This window comes from Poromitra crassiceps (assembly GCF_964638095.1).
Source record: "Poromitra crassiceps genome assembly, chromosome: 14".
Classification (NCBI taxonomy): domain Eukaryota; kingdom Metazoa; phylum Chordata; class Actinopteri; order Beryciformes; family Melamphaidae; genus Poromitra; species Poromitra crassiceps.
Window position 1 is genome coordinate 31,045,097 of NC_139633.1, and position 20,993 is coordinate 31,066,089.

Sequence of the window (20,993 nt, forward strand, 5' to 3'; positions counted from 1 at the left end):
GACATCATTTAACACAGAGACATGGACATAATTTAACACAGAGACATGGACATCATTTAACACAGAGACATGGACATCATATACTGTAACACAGAGACATGGACATCATTTAACACAGAGACATGGACATCATATAACACAGAGACATGGACATCATATAACACAGAGACATGGACATCATATAACACAGAGACATGGACATCATTTAACACAGAGACATGGACATCATATAACACAGAGACATAGACATCATTTAACACAGAGACATGGACATCATTTAACACAGAGACATGGACATCATTTAACACAGAGACATGGACATCATTTAACACAGAGACGTGGACATCATTTAACACAGAGACATGGACATCATTTAACACAGAGACGTGGACATCATTTAACACAGAGACATGGACATCATTTAACACAGAGACATGGACATCATTCAACACAGAGACATGGACATCATTTAACACAGAGACATGGACATCATTTAACAGAGACATGGACATCATTTAACACAGAGACGTGGACATCATTTAACACAGAGACGTGGACATCATTTAACACAGAGACATGGACATCATTTAACACAGAGACATGGACATCATTTAACACAGAGACGTGGACATCATTTAACACAGAGACGTGGACATCATTCAACACAGAGACATGGACATCGTTTTACATGGAGACATGGACATCATTTAACACAGAGACATGGACATCATTTAACACAGAGACATGGACATCATATAACACAGAGACATGGACATCATTTAACACACAGACATGGACATCATTTAACACAGAGACATGGACATCATTTAACACAGAGACATGGACATCATATAACACAGAGACATGGACATCATTTAACACAGAGACATGGACATCATATAACACAGAGACATGGACATCATTTAACACAGAGACATGGACATCATTTAACACAGAGACATGGACATCATTTAACACAGAGACATGGACATCATTTAACACAGAGACATGGACATCATATACTGTAACACAGAGACATGGACATCATTTAACACAGAGACATGGACATCATATAACACAGAGACATGGACATCATATAACACAGAGACATGGACATCATATAACACAGAGACATGGACATCATATAACACAGATACATAGACATCATTTAACACAGAGACATGGACATCATTTAACACAGAGACATGGACATCATTTAACACAGAGACATGGACATCATATAACACAGAGACATGGACATCATTTAACACAGAGACATAGACATCCATCCAACAACATTGTCACAGTTTTGACCTACATGCCTGCATCTATGAATTACCATTGCTATGAATAGCTAAGTGCTCTCCAGCGTGGCCCCATTCAATCCCCCTTTGATGGATTTGAATGAATGTGGGTTTTCCTCTGTCAAACAGATACAGATATGACTGCTGAGTTTGGTGGTGATGCGTTCAAAACCACTGGGAAGTTTCGTGTTCATTGTGCAACGCTATTTATAAGCTATTTGTGTGATGTGGTTGCTTCTGCAGCCTGCAGGCTGGAACCCCAGACTGCAGTTACAGTAAATGAAGTCAGCCAGCCAGTAAATCACCATTCAGGTCTGACTCACTCCTTTGTCCCATTCCCTGATTACAGGCTAGAACAAAATAGTAATAATTATCCATAGTATTATCCATAATAACAATTACAGAAGTAAACTACAGTATTAGTTTGGCAGGTAGACTGTATTCAAGACTGCATCCCCATATAACTTTCACCAATTTAGTACAAGACAGAACAAGAACAAGAACAAGAATTTAAGTTCCGCAACATGCAACAATTGTATTATTCGGAAGACTTGACTTTGTTACAGTTAATTTAAGAGAAAACATTGAGATACGTTTGTGTGTGTGTGTGTGTGTGTGTGTGTGTGTGTGTGTGTGTGTGTGTGTGTGTGTGTGTGTGTGTGTGTGTGTGTGTGTGTGTGTGTGTGTGTGTGTGTGAAAAAAATATTTTAGCTCATGAAAAACAGACTTGTCTGATGTGACACTAAAGCCCGATTTATGCTTGGTCTGGCGACACTTTTGAAACCGTCGCTGACAGAAATGAGGACTTGAGTCGACACTTTCAAGTGTCGGCGAGCAGTGTCTGCTACCTAGTGACATTTCTAGTGTCGCTGACTACGTCACATAAGCCACTTTCACACATGAACTCCGGATCAGGTCAGGGTTGCCCCCCACTGAGCCTGCCCCGGATGATAGGTGAAGTGTACCCTTTAACACATGAGGCATGTTGCATTCACACATGAGTAGCACCTCCGCAGAGTTTGTAAAGTAGAGAGGGGGCGGGCGGCGGGGGTGGGGGAATTTGGGCATGACCACACAGTTGTGAAAACTAAAAATACATAATGGGCGATAACTGCCTAACGTTCACGGCATATAATCGTTTGCGCATAACGTTAGTAAGTAATTCATTAAACAACGCTACAACTCACGCCCAGATGCATCGATTTCCTCGAGTCGCAAGTAGGGATGCAGCGGTTTCCGGTTTGAAGGTATACCCCGGTTTGAAAAAGTCACGGTATCAAAACCACTAAGATTTGCCGTCATACCTTCTCCACGGTATCAGCTGTTTCCCCAAAACAACGTGCCGGTTGCTTGCAGAGTGCAGCTTACGCGGCCCCTCCCCCTTGCTGCATGCCTACCTAGACGCACAGTAGTGAGGAGCTGCCCTTGACTGTGTTTACAACAGTGTGTGTGATAAAGCAGGAGAACGCAAGGAAGGACCCCCCTGAACTTTCCCCCCATCTAAAAAGACGACGTCGGCTGTATGGGAATATTTCGGCTATTGTAAAATCACAGATGGCCATAGCCTCAACGCGAGACTCATCAGAATGACTGATGAGTCTCGCGTTGAGCCTAGGATGGCCAGGGCTTAGATCTGCGTGAGCACGACCCGTCGTTATTTGTCAAATTCAAGCTACATTAAAACGTTGTCTTGCTTCAACATACATCGCATTGGACATAAACTATTTCCACCCGCAGGTTTGAGGAGTAGCTAACAAACGTCAGATAAATGCTCTCTCTATGCTAACGTTACCTACTGAGGCAGCTAACATGGCTAATTAGCTAGCTAACACCAGCTATCTTTCTCCACTAAAGTTAACGTTAGTTGACTGAGCGAACGGCGCTGTACAGCAGGTCGTTATCAAAACGTATTGCACTGAAGAGAAGTAACATTAGAGAATGACGAAAGACTCCTCCAACCTCAGTCAGTGGAAACGTATGCACAAACTTTGTGTGTGTGAGTGAGAGAGAGAGAGAGAGAGAGAGACAGAAACAGGGACAGAGGCTGTGTCTGTGTGTGTGAGGAAACAATAATTGTGTCCAGTGTTCACCCATTACAAAAGAGAAGCGTGTATTTGATATTATTATGATGTTTTAGTTTCACATCAAATTAATTAGATTAAATCGTTTACATTTATAAGTAAGAACAGTACTATATTAACATAGTATAATAACAAACTATATTAACACATAGCTACTTGCCAGTTAACTGTAATTACAGTTGGAGGTTACATTAACATTTTTTCTCAGTCCACAATTCAGCAAACTGTTAAAAATAAAATAAATTTTGTTCATTGGCATTTTTTACACATAAAGGTCCGCGATACCGCGATACCGTGAAACCGTGGTATTTTTGTCCAAGGTTATCATACCGTCAAAAACTCATACCGTTGCATCCCTAGTCGCAAGCAGTACAAACAAAACAGGTCTTTGCTATGTTCAGTCCTAAAATGCCTCAAACCTACTAGAATTATACAGAATACAGGAAGCTAGACGTTTTTACCTTCAAAATAAAATAAATGTTGTATTACTTAGTAACAAAAAATCAGAATGTCGACTCACTACGGGTTAAAATTGACATTGATTGCAACAGCAACACTTTATTTATTGTCGGCAACCATGTGTGTTGAGCGACACTTTCCAATAAGTAGAAATTAGGCTTAAGTCAGCATAACGGCATCATTGCATACCACACAGACACGCTACACTACAGTATATGGTAAGCATATTGTAGTGATACAAAGGAGATTAAAAAATGTCAAAGTACAACAAGGTCACTAGTATAAACTCACTATCGACAACCACAGACACACTTTGAGTCTATAGTAGTATAGGAGTACAGTATTAGAATATTATCACGGCAGGTAACGTGCACTACAGACAGATCACAGACACACTACAGGTCCTTAGGAATATTATAAATATTGCACGCTCCTTTCTAGCATCTCTTGGTTGCGCGTGCTCGCCTGCAGGACGCACGCTACGTGCTCGCAGACGCAGGTAGCATGCTACACGTTCACAGATGCAGGTCGCACGCTACACACAGGTCGCACGCTACACACTCGCAGACGCAGGTAGCATGCTACACGTTCACAGATGCAGGTCGCACGCTACACACAGGTCGCACGCTACGTGCTCGCAGACGCAGGTAGCATGCTACACGTTCACAGATGCAGGTCGCACGCTACACACAGGTCGCACGCTACGTGCTCGCAGACGCAGGTAGCATGCTACACGTTCACAGATGCAGGTCGCACGCTACACACAGGTCGCACGCTACGTGCTCGCAGACGCAGGTAGCATGCTACACGTTCACAGATGCAGGTCGCACGCTACACACAGGTCGCACGCTACGTGCTCGCAGACGCAGGTAGCATGCTACACGTTCACAGATGCAGGTCGCACGCTACACGCAGGTCGCACGCTACGTGCTCGCAGACGCAGGTAGCATGCTACACGTTCACAGATGCAGGTCGCACGCTACACGCAGGTCGCACGCTACGTGCTCGCAGACGCAGGTAGCATGCTACACGTTCACAGAGGCAGGTCGCACGCTACACGCAGGTCGCACGCTACGTGCTCGCAGACGCAGGTAGCATGCTACACGTTCACAGATGCAGGTCGCACGCTACACACAGGTCGCACGCTACGTGCTCGCAGACGCAGGTAGCATGCTACACGTTCACAGAGGCAGGTCGCACGCTACACGCAGGTCGCACGCTACGTGCTCGCAGACGCAGGTAGCATGCTACACGTTCACAGATGCAGGTCGCACGCTACACGCAGGTCGCACGCTACGTGCTCGCAGACGCAGGTAGCATGCTACACGTTCACAGAGGCAGGTCGCACGCTACACGCAGGTCGCACGCTACGTGCTCGCAGACGCAGGTAGCATGCTACACGTTCACAGATGCAGGTCGCACGCTACACACAGGTCGCACGCTACGTGCTCGCAGACGCAGGTAGCATGCTACACGTTCACAGAGGCAGGTCGCACGCTACACGCAGGTCGCACGCTACGTGCTCGCAGACGCAGGTAGCATGCTACACGTTCACAGAGGCAGGTCGCACGCTACACGCAGGTCGCACGCTACGTGCTCGCAGACGCAGGTAGCATGCTACACGTTCACAGAGGCAGGTCGCACGCTACACGCAGGTCGCACGCTACGTGCTCGCAGACGCAGGTAGCATGCTACACGTTCACAGATGCAGGTCGCACGCTACACGCAGGTCGCACGCTACGTGCTCGCAGACGCAGGTAGCATGCTACACGTTCACAGAGGCAGGTCGCACGCTACACGCAGGTCGCACGCTACGTGCTCGCAGACGCAGGTAGCATGCTACACGTTCACAGAGGCAGGTCGCACGCTACACGCAGGTCGCACGCTACGTGCTCGCAGACGCAGGTAGCATGCTACACGTTCACAGATGCAGGTCGCACGCTACACGCAGGTCGCACGCTACGTGCTCGCAGACGCAGGTAGCATGCTACACGTTCACAGAGGCAGGTCGCACGCTACACGCAGGTCGCACGCTACGTGCTCGCAGACGCAGGTAGCATGCTACGCGCTTATAGACGCAGGTCGCATGCTACGCGCTTACAGACGCAGGTCTCATGCTACGCACTCACAGACGCAGGTTGCATGCTACGTGCCCACAGACGCAGGTCTCAGGCTACACGCTACGTGTGCTTGCAGAAGCAGGTCTCAGGCTACGCGCTACGTGCTCACAGACGCAGATCTCATGGTACACACTACGTGCTCGCAGACGCAGGTCTCATGCTATGCACTACGTGCTCACAGACGCAGGTCTCAGGCTACGCACTACGTGCTCGCAGACGCAGGTCTCATGCTATGCACTACGTGCTCACAGACGCAGGTCTCATGCTATGCACAGGTCGCACGCTACGTGCTCGCAGACGCAGGTAGCATGCTACACGTTCACAGATGCAGGTCGCACGCTACACGCAGGTCGCACGCTACGTGCTCGCAGACGCAGGTAGCATGCTACACGTTCACAGAGGCAGGTCGCACGCTACACGCAGGTCGCACGCTACGTGCTCGCAGACGCAGGTAGCATGCTACACGTTCACAGAGGCAGGTCGCACGCTACACGCAGGTCGCACGCTACGTGCTCGCAGACGCAGGTAGCATGCTACACGTTCACAGAGGCAGGTCGCACGCTACACGCAGGTCGCACGCTACGTGCTCGCAGACGCAGGTAGCATGCTACGCGCTTATAGACGCAGGTCGCATGTTACGCGCTTACAGACGCAGGTCTCATGCTACGCACTCACAGACGCAGGTTGCATGCTACGTGCCCACAGACGCAGGTCTCAGGCTACACGCTACGTGTGCTTGCAGAAGCAGGTCTCAGGCTACGCGCTACGTGCTCACAGACGCAGATCTCATGGTACACACTACGTGCTCGCAGACGCAGGTCTCATGCTATGCACTACGTGTGCTCGCAGACGCAGGTCTCATGCTATGCACTACGTGCTCACAGACGCAGGTCTCAGGCTACGCACTACGTGCTCACAGACGCAGGTCTCAGGCTACGCACTACGTGCTCGCAGACGCAGGTCTCATGCTATGCACTACGTGCTCACAGACGCAGGTCTCAGGCTACGCACTACGTGCTCACAGACGCAGGTCTCATGCTATGCACTACGTGCTCACAGACGCAGGTCTCAGGCTATGCACTACATGCTCACAGATGCAGGTCTCAGGCTACGCGCTACATGCTCACAGATGCAGGTCTCAGGCTACGCGCTACATGCTCACAGATGCAGGTCTCAGGCTACGCGCTACATGCTCACAGATGCAGGTCTCAGGCTACGCGCTACATGCTCACAGATGCAGGTCTCAGGCTACGCGCTACATGCTCACAGATGCAGGTCTCAGGCTACGCGCTACATGCTCACAGATGCAGGTCTCAGGCTACGCACTACATGCTCACAGATGCAGGTCTCAGGCTACGTGCTACATGCTCACAGATGCAGGTCTCAGGCTACGCACTACATGCTCACAGATGCAGGTCTCATGCTACGCGCTACATGCTCACAGATGCAGGTCTCAGGCTACGCACTACATGCTCACAGATGCAGGTCTCATGCTACGCGCTACATGCTCACAGATGCAGGTCTCAGGCTACGCGCTACATGCTCACAGATGCAGGTCTCAGGCTACGCGCTACATGCTCACAGATGCAGGTCTCAGGCTACGCACTACATGCTCACAGATGCAGGTCTCAAGCTACGCGCTACATGCTCACAGATGCAGGTCTCAGGCTACGCACTACATGCTCACAGATGCAGGTCTCAGGCTACGCGCTACATGCTCACAGATGCAGGTCTCAGGCTACGCGCTACATGCTCACAGATGCAGGTCTCAGGCTACGCGCTACATGCTCACAGATGCAGGTCTCAGGCTACGCACTACATGCTCACAGATGCAGGTCTCAGGCTACGCACTACATGCTCACAGATGCAGGTCTCAGGCTACGCGTTACATGCTCACAGATGCAGGTCTCAGGCTACGCACTACATGCTCAGAGACGCAGGTCTCAGGCTACCCGCTACGTGTGCTTGCAGACGCAGGTCTCAGGCTACCCGCTACGTGTGCTTGCAGACGCAGGTCTCGCGCAATGCGCTCGCAGACGCAGGTCGCATGCTATGCGCTCGCAGTCGCACGCTATGCGCTACGTGCTCGCATACGCCGGCCACACACCGCGGGCTACGTAATGTGCACACAGACGCAGCTCATGCTGCGGAGCCGCCAGTTGCCTGATGATAGTAGTGAGATCATGGTGGTGACACTATAACAGATAATATACCATAAAGTGCAGCATGGTCACTATAAACTCATTATGTAGTATCACAGACTCAGTAAGTCCCTGTGGGAATATTATTGGAATACAGTGTCACCATGGTAGATGAAGTCCAATATGAATTCGCATCTGAGCATAGGTGCATTTAAGATTATTACAAGAATATTATTATCGTACGCTACATTTATTATAATATAATATTAGCCTATATCTTCATGTAAAAACATCCTGATTCATGTCGTACATGTGGGTAAAGTCTGTGTAACAAAATGTGAAGGTGTAGCTATCTGTGGGTTTTCCCTGCACTCACACAGCTCTCGGTGTAGAAACTGAAACAGAGTGAGGAGTGATTCTTTGCTTCAGCGTGGGGCGCTTTTCTTTCGCTAGAAAAATCTCAAGTGCGCAGCTCAGAAATCCCCTCAGTGTTTGTCAATGACACACACACACACACACACACACACACACACACACACACACACACACACACACACACACACACACACACACACACACACACACACACACACACACACACACACACACACACACACACACACACACACACAGAGAGAGAGGAGGCGTGTTATTTATTCACATGGAGCGGATCTGCTTATCTCATCGTTAGGCGCGTCACGGTCTACGTCACCTGTGTGTCAAAACAACATCAATGGACGACACGCGCACGCGTACAGGCTACACGGACATAGGCTACACGCACACGCACGCTCGTGTAGGCTAGCCTATACATACACGTGTGCGCGCAGAAATACGCTGCTACGCGTGCACACGCACACACACACACACAAACGCACACGCACGACGTATCGACGTTAAAAGTTGTCGAGCAGGCGAACAAGTCACGGCCATAAATCGACAGTCTGATGGCAACAACACACGTGCGTGCTCGCTGCGGTGCGTTCGGCATTTTTGACATGCGACGCACTTTGCGTTTCAGGGGAGGGAGAGAGAGGAGGGCTGGGGGGGGGGTAGAGAGACACACGTACACAGAGAGAGAGAGGAGAGAGAGAGAGAGAGAGAGGGGGGGGGGGGGATTGGTCCAGCAGCAGCGTCAAAGTTTGGCTGTACGCGGATGCTTTCGCCATCCGTGTGAAACGCGCATGTGTGAGAAATAAGATAATAAGAAATAGGAAGCCTTCCTACCGCCTGCTCACTTTGCGGTCTGCCCTCAGAGTTGTGGATGCCGAAGCTGGGCTGGAGAGTCCACCATGACACCGCTCTGTAGTCTGTGTGCTGGCTGGAAGAACTCGGGCAGAGAATACGGAACTGGTCGGCTCCGATCGGCCCCAGTCCGCCCAGCAGCAGCCAGCCACAGCCAGGCAGAGAGCAGAGAGAGAGAGCAGGGGGGCGGGGAGCCACCATGCAGGCTGGGCTGGGCTGGGCTGGGCTGGCAAACTGAAAGCGCTTGTGTAACTGACTGACTCTATTGGCCCCGGCCGACACAGCGTCCTATCTGCTGTCTCACTCACACACCCCACACACACACACACACACACACACACACACACACACACACACACACACACACACACACTACACAACACAACACAACACATCACACACACTACACAACACAACACAACATACACACACACACTACACAACACACACACACACACACAACACAACACACACACACTACACTACACACACACACACACACACACACACTACACAACACACGCACACAGGCTGAGGGAATATTAATGAGATTCATTCATACATCTCACCCAGTAGAGTCACACTGAGTTAAGTTATGAAGAAAAGCACAACTAGCTAGTTACTGATGTTAACAACTGTATAGGCTATTAAAATAAAATAAAGTTGTTACTGATTACAAAACAAACTGTGTTGTAAGCAATCAAAACTTTTAAGTAATTGTAATTTGTAAAAAAAAAAAAAAAAAAAAAAAAAAAAAAAAAAAAAAAAAGACTACTACTACTAATAACAATGACAATAAGAATAAGAGTATGAGCACTAATAGCATACAAGCAAAGAAAAAACAAAGGGATAATGTCTAAAGGGAGGTCAAGGACATAGATAGATGAAGATGAAGCATCATTACATAATATAAAAGTGAGATTGAAGGAGGGATTATCAGATTATCAGTCTGCAGACCGACTGACAACAAAGAAACATCCAACTCTAGATGTGAACCTTCAGAGGAACCAGCTCCAGGAAAACAAGAATTACTTTAATTTGAATTGCATTTATTAAATATACTTGTGTCATGACTTGATGCAGGAAGAGAAGACTTGAGACTTGACTTGATGCATGAAGAGAAGACTTGAGACTTGACTTGATGCATGAAGAGAAGACTTGAGACTTGACTTGATGCATGCAGAGAAGACTTGACACTTGACTTGATGCATGAAGAGAAGACTTGAGACTTGACTTGATGCATGAAGAGAAGACTTGAGACTTGACTTGATGCATGAAGAGAAGACTTGAGACTTGACTTGATGCATGAAGAGAAGACTTGAGACTTGACTTGATGCATGAAGAGAAGACTTGAGACTTGACTTGATGCATGAAGAGAAGACTTGAGACTTGACTTGATGCATGAAGAGAAGACTTGAGACTTGACTTGATGCAGGAAGAGAAGACTTGAGACTTGACTTGATGCAGGAAGAGAATACTTGAGACTTGACTTGATGCAGGAAGAGAAGACTTGAGACTTGACTTGATGCATGAAGAGAAGACTTGAGACTTGACTTGATGCATGAAGAGAAGACTTGAGACTTGACTTGATGCAGGAAGAGAAGACTTGAGACTTGACTTGATGCAGGAAGAGAAGACTTGAGACTTGACTTGATGCAGGAAGAGAAGACTTGAGACTTGACTTGATGCAGGAAGAGAAGACTTGAGACTTGACTTGATGCAGGAAGAGAAGACTTGAGACTTGACTTGATGCATGAAGAGAAGACTTGAGACTTGACTTGATGCATGAAGAGAAGACTTGAGACTTGACTTGATGCATGAAGAGAAGACTAGAGACTTGACTTGATGCATGAAGAGAAGACTTGAGACTTGACTTGATGCAGGAAGAGAAGACTTGAGACTTGACTTGATGCATGAAGAGAAGACTTGTGACGTGATTTGACTCTGGTTCTGGTGACTTGACTCTGACTTGTACAGTACTTTAATGAATTGAAAAAGGTTTGAGATCTTGTGTTTGATATATAGTGACTGGATTTGTTCCACTAGATTAGAAGACTGAATTTAAAGCCCCATTAAGTAACTTATTTACCGATTTTGATGGTACAGTGACTTATAGTATAGTATAGTATAGTATAGTATAGTATAGTATAGTATCTGTAATACTACTGTACTGTACAGTCTGTAATACTATCTCTATATCATAGTATCTGTCATTCCAACACCGCCCTCTGAAAGCCTGTTCCTGCATTGTTGGTGTCCGCGTCCCGGCGTCTTGACAGTGTCAAGTTAGAACTTTTAAGTCAATTTCCTGCACAGTGCCTTCAAATTCAAAGCTTTCCACTGACAACTAACAGGATGTTTTTTTATTATTATTGTGAAGTACGTTTAGGACAGAGGTGCCCAAATTCTCTCCTATGAAGGACCTAAATTAATCTGGATGGATGGCCGTGGGCCAAAAATAAATGTTCTTATGTGAAATGACATTAAATTATGTCTAAAATAGGTCTTCTAATTTGATATGGTAAATGTATCATCAAGCTAGCTTTAAAAATAAGCCCACCACAGCCTCTGAAAGACAGTAATATTTGCAATGATTTTTTTTCTTTCAAAACCATGGAGGGCCAAAACAAACTGACCGTGGGCCAAGTTTGGCCCGCAGGCCCCAAATTGGTCAGCCATGGTTTAGGAGGTGAAACCTTTAACACATTGACTGCCAGACGTTTTTCTTTGCTGTAGCTAGCTTCTGCCAAGCCGTTTTTTGAGGATTATGGCTCATTTTATAAGAGCCGAGGATTCGTTTCAGCTTGGAGTTTGTGAACATACAATATCTCAAAAGTACTAATAGAATGTGTACTTTCTCTGTCTAAAAGAGTTAGTTTGTAGAGTTAGTAGTTATGTAAGCATTAGCAGTTGAATACAGCATGGTTTTAGCGTGAAAAAGAATATTCAGAGATAAACGGCTTTTTGTGAAATTGGATGGGACGGTCACTTTAACCATTCATTTTTGGCTCTCTCTCTCTCTCTCTCCCTCCCCCTCTCGCTCTCTCTCTCTCTCTCCCTCCCTCTCGCTCTCCCTCCCTCTCTCTCTCTCTCTCTCCCTCCCTCTCGAGTTGCTTCAACTCCGCCCTCCGTGGGCGGACAAGCTTGTCACCAGTCAGTGCTTTGCTGCTGCATGTCTGGGCCGCTGTTTGAGGAAGTCGGGAGGGACTCGCTCGTTTGGAGTTTTGGTTGAGAGAAGCTTTTGCGATTCTGGTCATATTTATGCTGCGTGTTTCAAAGTGTGTTCCTGCACCTGTAATCTATCACCCGATCATAGTAGATCGGCTGAATCTATTATGTAAATTTGCAATCCCGCATCGCCAGCAATCAGCGCGAAAAGGAGAATGGCTGGGCTGAGAATGGCTTGACAAGTTAAAAAAATGCTTTCCTTCCTCTAGCAAGGAGAGCACTGTTGCCACTTAGTGGGTCGGTGGAATGGGTTGTAAACGTTCGGTGGCTCCAATAATTATATAAGAGATGTAAAAGGCTTAGATGCACAACCCACCGTCAAAAAAAAAAAATCGATGCCAAAAACGTGTAAACACGTTGTTGGCAGGGAACAGCTGGATTCTGAAAACGTGTTCATACGTTGTTGGCAGTGAATGAGTTAATATCTGCACAAGCGTGATTCATATTTATGAACATTTTCATTCCAAAACTTTGACCATGGAGCCATAATTAAACCTGCAGCAAGATGGCGACCCATTCATTCCAATGAAAGTTTCTCACCCAGCATATATTATGTGCCTAAAAACTTGTTCTACATTCATCCTGGATAGGGTAGGACACGCCCATTCATTTGAATAAGCCACTCATTGGCACATGAAGCATTTTTGAGTTTTTTTTATGGTTTTGCTTCTGTGATGTGCGGCCCAAGGTAATGTGACATGTCTGCTTGCATTCATGAGCGAGCCCAGGCCCAGAGTTATAGAGGCCAGAGAGAGAGAGAGGGAGAGGGAGCTCCAGAGTTATAGAGGCCAGAGAGAGAGAGAGAGGGAGCTCCAGAGTTATAGAGGTCAGAGCCATAGAGAGAGAGAGAGGGAGCTCCAGAGTTATAGAGGCCAGAGAGAGAGAGAGAGGGAGCTCCAGAGTTATAGAGGCCCGAGAGAGAGAGAGAGGGAGCTCCAGAGTTATAGAGGCCAGATAGAGAGAGAGGGAGCTCCAGAGTTATAGAGGCCAGAGAGAGAGAGGGAGGGAGCTCCAGAGTTATAGAGGTCAGAGCCATAGAGAGAGAGGGAGCTCCAGAGTTATAGAGGTCAGAGCCATAGAGAGAGAGGGAGCTCCAGAGTTATAGAGGCCAGATAGAGAGAGAGGGAGCTCCAGAGTTATAGAGGCCAGATAGAGAGAGAGGGAGCGCCAGAGTTATAGAGGCCAGAGAGAGAGAGAGGGAGCTCCTGAGTTATAGAGGCCAGAGAGAGAGAGGGAGCTCCAGAGTTATAGAGGCCATAGAGAGAGAGAGGGAGCTCCAGAGTTATAGTGGTCAGAGCCATAGAGAGAGAGAGGGAGCTCCAGAGTTATAGTGGCCAGAGCCATAGAGAGAGAGAGGGAGCTCCAGAGTTATAGTGGCCAGAGCCATAGAGAGAGAGGGAGCTCCAGAGTTATAGAGGTCAGAGAGCGAGAGAGGGAGCTGCAGAGTTATAGAGGTCAGAGCCATACATATAGAGAGCGAGAGAGGGAGCTCCAGAGTTATAGAGGTCAGAGCCATAGAGAGAGAGAGGGAGCTCCAGAGTAATAGTGGCCAGAGCCATAGAGAGAGAGGGAGCTCCAGAGTTATAGAGGCCAGAGAGAGAGAGAGGGAGCTCCAGAGTTATAGAGGCCATGATAGAGAGAGAGAGGGAGCTCCAGAGTTATAGTGACCAGAGCCATAGAGAGAGAGGGAGCTCCTATAGAGGTCAGAACCAGAGAGAGAGAGAGGGAGCTCCAGAGTTATAGTGACCAGAGCCATAGAGAGAGAGGGAGCTCCAGAATTATAGTGACCAGAGCCATATTGAGAGAGAGGGAGCTCCAGAGTTATAGTGACCAGAGCCATAGAGAGAGGGAGCTCCTATAGAGGTCAGAGCCATAGAGAGAGAGAGGGAGCTCCAGAGTTATAGAGGCCAGAGCCATAGAGAGAGAGAGAGCTCCAGAGTTATAGAGGCCGGAGCCATAGAGAGAGAGGGAGTTCCAGAGTTATAGTGGACAGAGCCATAGAGAGAGAGGGAGCTCCAGAGTTATAGAGGCCAGAGCCATAGAGAGAGAGAGGGAGCTCCAGAGTTATAGAGGTCAGAGCCATAGAGAGAGGGGGAGCTCCAGAGTTATAGAGGTCAGAGCCATATAGAGGGAGCTCCAGAGTTATAGTGGTCAGAGCCATAGAGAGAGAGAGGGAGCTCTAGAGTTATAGTGGTCAGAGCCATAGAGATAGAGGGAGCTCTAGAGTTATAGTGGTCAGAGCCATAGAGAGAGAGGGAGCTCTAGAGTTATAGTGGTCAGAGCCATAGAGAGAGAGGGAGCTCTAGAGTTATAGTGGTCAGAGCCATAGAGAGAGAGGGAGCTCTAGAGTTATAGTGGTCAGAGCCATAGAGAGAGAGAGGGAGCTCCAGAGTTATAGAGGTCAGAGCCATAGAGAGAGAGGGAGCTCTAGAGTTATAGTGGTCAGAGCCATAGAGAGAGAGAGGGAGCTCCAGAGTTATAGTGGTCAGAGCCATAGAGAGAGAGAGGGAGCTCCAGAGTTATAGAGGTCAGAGCCATAGAGAGAGAGGGAGCTCTAGAGTTATAGTGGTCAGAGCCATAGAGAGAGAGAGGGAGCTCCAGAGTTATAGAGGTCAGAGCCATAGAGAGAGAGGGAGCTCTAGAGTTATAGTGGTCAGAGCCATAGAGAGAGAGAGGGAGCTCCAGAGTTATAGTGGTCAGAGCCATAGAGAGAGAGAGGGAGCTCCAGAGTTATAGAGGTCAGAGCCATAGAGAGAGAGGGAGCTCTAGAGTTATAGTGGTCAGAGCCATAGAGAGAGAGGGAGCTCTAGAGTTATAGTGGTCAGAGCCATAGAGAGAGAGAGGGAGCTCCAGAGTTATAGTGGTCAGAGCCATAGAGAGAGAGAGGGAGCTCTAGAGTTATAGTGGTCAGAGCCATAGAGAGAGAGGGAGCTCTAGAGTTATAGTGGTCAGAGCCATAGAGAGAGAGAGGGAGCTCTAGAGTTATAGTGGTCAGAGCCATAGAGAGAGAGGGAGCTCTAGAGTTATAGTGGTCAGAGCCATAGAGAGAGAGAGGGAGCTCCAGAGTTATAGAGGTCAGAGCCATAGAGAGAGAGGGAGCTCCAGAGTTATAGAGGTCAGAGCCATAGAGAGAGAGGGAGCTCTAGAGTTATAGAGGTCAGAGCCATAGAGAGAGAGGGAGCTCCAGAGTTATAGAGGTCAGAGCCATAGAGAGAGAGGGAGCTCTAGAGTTATAGTGGTCAGAGCCATAGAGAGAGAGGGAGCTCTAGAGTTATAGTGGTCAGAGCCATAGAGAGAGAGAGGGAGCTCCAGAGTTATAGTGGTCAGAGCCATAGAGAGAGAGAGGGAGCTCTAGAGTTATAGTGGTCAGAGCCATAGAGAGAGAGGGAGCTCTAGAGTTATAGTGGTCAGAGCCATAGAGAGAGAGAGGGAGCTCTAGAGTTATAGTGGTCAGAGCCATAGAGAGAGAGGGAGCTCTAGAGTTATAGTGGTCAGAGCCATAGAGAGAGAGGGAGCTCTAGAGTTATAGAGGTCAGAGCCATAGAGAGAGAGAGGGAGCTCTAGAGTTATAGAGGTCAGAGCCATAGAGAGAGAGAGGGAGCTCTAGAGTTATAGAGGTCAGAGCCATAGAGAGAGAGGGAGCTCCAGAGTTATAGAGGTCAGAGCCATAGAGAGAGAGGGAGCTCTAGAGTTATAGAGGTCAGAGCCATAGAGAGAGAGGGAGCTCTAGAGTTATAGAGGTCAGAGCCATAGAGAGAGAGGGAGCTCTAGAGTTATAGTGGTCAGAGCCATAGAGAGAGAGGGAGCTCCAGAGTTATAGAGGTCAGAGCCATAGAGAGAGAGGGAGCTCTAGAGTTATAGTGGTCAGAGCCATAGAGAGAGAGGGAGCTCCAGAGTTATAGAGGTCAGAGCCATAGAGAGAGAGGGAGCTCTAGAGTTATAGTGGTCAGAGCCATAGAGAGAGAGAGGGAGCTCTAGAGTTATAGTGGTCAGAGCCATAGAGAGAGAGAGGGAGCTCTAGAGTTATAGTGGTCACAGCCATAGAGAGAGAGGGAGCTCCAGAGTTATAGTGGTCAGAGCCATAGAGAGAGAGGGAGCTCCAGAGTTATAGTGGTCACAGCCATAGAGAGAGAGGGAGCTCTAGAGTTATAGTGGTCAGAGCCATATAGAGAGAGGGAGCTCTAGAGTTATAGAGGTCAGAGCCATAGAGAGAGAGGGAGCTCTAGAGTTATAGAGGTCAGAGCCATAGAGAGAGAGGGAGCTCTAGAGTTATAGTGGTCAGAGCCATAGAGAGAGAGAGGGAGCTCCAGAGTTATAGAGGTCAGAGCCAGAGAGAGAGAGAGGGAGCTCCAGAGTTATAGTGGTCAGAGCCATAGAGAGAGAGGGAGCTCCAGAGTTATAGAGGTCAGAGCCAGAGAGAGAGAGAGGGAGCTCCAGAGTTATAGTGGTCAGAGCCATAGAGAGAGAGGGAGCTCTAGAGTTATAGGGGTCAGAGCCATAGAGAGAGAGAGGGAGCTCTAGAGTTATAGTGGTCAGAGCCATAGAGAGAGAGGGAGCTCCAGAGTTATAGGGGTCAGAGCCATAGAGAGAGAGAGGGAGCTCCAGAGTTATAGAGGTCAGAGCCATAGAGAGAGAGGGAGCTCTAGAGTTATAGTGGTCAGAGCCATAGAGAGAGAGGGAGCTCTAGAGTTATAGAGGTCAGAGCCATAGAGAGAGAGGGAGCTCTAGAGTTATAGTGGTCAGAGCCATAGAGATAGAGGGAGCTCTAGAGTTATAGGGGTCAGAGCCATAGAGAGAGAGGGAGCTCTAGAGTTATAGTGGTCAGAGCCATAGAGAGAGAGGGAGCTCTAGAGTTATAGAGGTCAGAGCCATAGAGAGAGAGGGAGCTCTAGAGTTATAGTGGTCAGAGCCATAGAGAGAGAGGGAGCTCTAGAGTTATAGAGGTCAGAGCCATAGAGAGAGAGGGAGCTCTAGAGTTATAGTGGTCAGAGCCATAGAGATAGAGGGAGCTCTAGAGTTATAGGGGTCAGAGCCATAGAGAGAGAGGGAGCTCCAGAGTTATAGAGGCCAGAGCCATAGAGAGAGAGGGAGCTCCAGAGTTATAGAGGTCAGAGCCATAGAGAGAGAGAGGGAGCTCCAAAAACGGCTCTTAAAATAATTTCTGACTTTGAGTGACACCCAGAAAAATGTTCCCTGAGTTTTACAGCTGCTGCTTTCCCCATGTAAGTGCCTGGGAATTTCTGATTCTGGGCTGCAGGGCGTCACGTGAGTTGCAATACCGAGCTTGGCCACCACGTTCAATTTGCTTCACGGCCTAGAGGTGTTTCAGCCAACTCCTCAGCACTGAGGAAGGGGCCTGTTGGCTGAAACGTGTGTTGTTGCTGCTGCTGCCCCGATAAATATGATGCAGATTCTATGATCATATCTAGAATATGATCGATCATATTCTATGATGCATTAAAACCTGTGAAAGGACATTTGGAGTGCTGCAGCTTTTTATCCCTTCTGGACTCATTGCTTTGCACCCGAGTGAGTTTTTATCTATTTTTGAGTGTGCTCGCTCTATACCTGTGAGTTTCAATAGCTCTCAGTCCAGGCAAAATGCCGGGAAGTTAAACATGGTTCATTTGCATAGCGTACTACTGATTTTGAAATAATAACTCGGAAAATGGGCTTAATATAGAACTGGAGTTGGTCCCCGGGCGCTGCACTGCGGCTGCCCACTGCTCCTGGTTCTAGGAAGGTTCCTAGTAGAGGATGGGTCAAATGCAGAGGATGAATTTCCCCACGGGGACAATTAAGTATAACGCAACATCTCCCCAACCCCAATTTTGTTCCCTGAAAACATCAAATGGAAGCAGCCAAAATAAGCTATATCGATATGATTTGTGTATCGTGTTTGAGGCAGGACTTCCTGTACTATAAAAGGGAACGCAAGCGCATTTGCAAGCGCTATTTAGCATATCATAGTATACATTTATTTTCCACCCAGAGTAGGCTATTTATTTGTATCTTTTGAACAGAAAATGATGAATGCATTCTGATTTATGTTCTGTATTTCCCACAGCATGTTGGACAGTTCATACTGCCTTAGTTTCTCTCCAATTAGAACAAAACAAACATTGAAACCATTCTGACGAAGATAAAACACGATAAAGTCGACCAACTTCTTTCCATTGTGGTCCTCTGTTGGCAATCAAGATGTGCAACATGTACAATGTAGGGTGCAAAACGTCAAAAACGTGTGCAAAAACAGCAGTTTGGCGATACAGTAAACAATACTAGAAAAGGGACAAAAAGGGGAAAAAATCCAGGCTGTTACCTAAGCGGAGAGCCACTTAGGCAAGGACGTCTTAAAGCCCCAATCAGTAACTTTTTCACCTTAAAGGAGGACTTACCTCCAAAACACTTTTTTTCAGCTTTTAACCAATATATATGACTTTGGGGGTGATGTGTGAAGAATTCTGGTCAGAATTTCCACATTTGACACCAAACTGTTGCCATTTTACCATTTGTATCATTTTTCAGCAGCATATCTGGCATAAGCGCCCTCTAAGGGTCAAAGACTGCTTTTTTTTGTGCCCTCAAATGAATGGGATATTTGGTACAACCTGACGTCACGGTGGGTTTAGCGCGTGCATCTGGTGCATCTCCAAAGCCTATACAACTAGGCAAGATGGAAAAACCTTACTTAGTATCAGGCTCCAGAGGGCTCTAACTGAAGTAAAAAAAAATCTGTTTGCTCTTAAAATACTGAACCAAACGTCGTCAAAGTTGGCACATGTCTTAATTATAGTTAGTTTCCCGCTGAATGTGTCATTACTTTATTGATATCTTACCTGGATAAGCTCGAATGATGATGTTTATATTATCAGTCCGAGTTGCAAGCACTGTTTCCAGCCCAGGCAGGCGAGAGTCGTACTGTTACATGGACGAGCCCCAAGCTCCACGGGCGCGCGCAGCAGGCCAGCAGCAGCTGGGCTCTCTGTGCTCAGAGCAGCAGAGAGAGCAGTCTGATATTTCCGCAAACAAATCTCGTCGCAGTTTAGCGGACATGTAAAATATAACGCTATACTACGACGTGACAATGTGACAAAGCTTCTCTAAACATATCGGCTAATATAATATCATCACTGTGTACAAGCAACGCCAACTTTTATGGAAATCAAGTCAGCAGAGCAGAGCGACTGGCTCTGTCTGTGTGTGTGTGCTGCTCGGGGGGATTCGCATGGGAACAGTGTGAGGAGGAGAAGAGCTCTGCGCTGCCTCCTGCGTCCTGAGAGGAAAAATCAGAGGTGCCCCAAAACGAAAAGGTGGTAAAAAGCCCCAAAACGCAAATTAAAAACGGATTTCATTGCGCGGTTTATCTCTAGTTAGACGAGGGAATTACGTGGAGAAATCTCGCATTGTGTTACCCCAGAGCGAGAGGTTTGTCCTCACTGTGTCCTGTGTGCTGCGAGCAGCGAGGCTCTTAACGTAAGTTTAGACAAGCCACATGCAAGCCACGCACACACACATGGGACAAAATGGGACAAAAATAATTAAATTTCTAGTTCGCCACTGAATGGCCAAATTGATATAACTATCAACCATTTCAGGATTTTCTGTTTCCATACAGGCCACCAGCGTTGGCTAGTTGATGATATTTATAAAGATATCGCCCCTCTCAAATAAATTATTTTTGAGGCAGTATGCAAACTGTAATGGCGTCGATTTCCGAAAAAAAATCTTGACTTAACACAGCCAAAGAGTCTAGTATAGACAAGAGTATATGTCATTTCTTGGTTTTTTCAATAGGTATTTTCAAATCACTGTTCTAATACATATCTAGGGGGTAAGTCCTCCTTTAATATAACAGCTTTTTAGTAATTGAAGATGGTAGAGTGACTTGTAACAGGGAGAATGTCACCTCTATTGGTCACACACCGCCCTCCAAAGGCCTCTCCTGGGACTAAGGTGCCTGCGTCCCGGAGGCAAGATGTGCGCATGCGCTGTACAGCGGAAGCATTGTGTTAATGAAAACAACGAAGTAACTCGGTGCGGATTTGCTACGAAAATGACGTTTCACGTAACTATGGATTATTACAACATGTACATACAGTACAGCTTTCTGGCGCTGTTTTGTTGACTTTGAATGCCGATACCGATACTATTACACCGAGAGGGCGCAGTTTCTCCATAGAGAGCCAAAGTCGAACCTCACTTCCTGCTTCAACACTGTACCAGAGAATTTCATCCGCCATTTATTTTCCCATAGACATTATATAAAATGCTTATAAAAATGATTTTACTTGTTCAAACCAAACGGTACAGATATATTTAGAAACAGGAGAGATCGCATAACATTTCACTCGGACCAAAACGTAAAAAAAATGCGGTGTTTAAAGAAAATATTTTTTCAATGTTTTTTGTTTT

The 20,993-nt window shown here is 47.1% G+C and overlaps 1 protein-coding gene across 3 annotated transcripts in view; it reads right to left on the reverse strand.

Moving 5' to 3' along the window:
* LOC310789356 (polycomb group RING finger protein 5-A-like) overlaps positions 1 to 9,475 on the reverse strand; it is a 49,893-nt gene extending 40,418 nt beyond the window's left edge. For 2 of the 3 annotated variants that reach the window (XM_083650985.1, XM_083650983.1), the window contains exon 1: positions 9,333 to 9,472. The gene's annotated coding sequence lies outside the window, so the exon portion shown is untranslated. Of the gene's footprint in view, positions 1 to 9,332 lie in introns of all 3 variants that reach the window. The other variant, XM_083650984.1, reaches the window with a different exon arrangement.
* Positions 9,476 to 20,993: the final 11,518 nt, after the last annotated feature.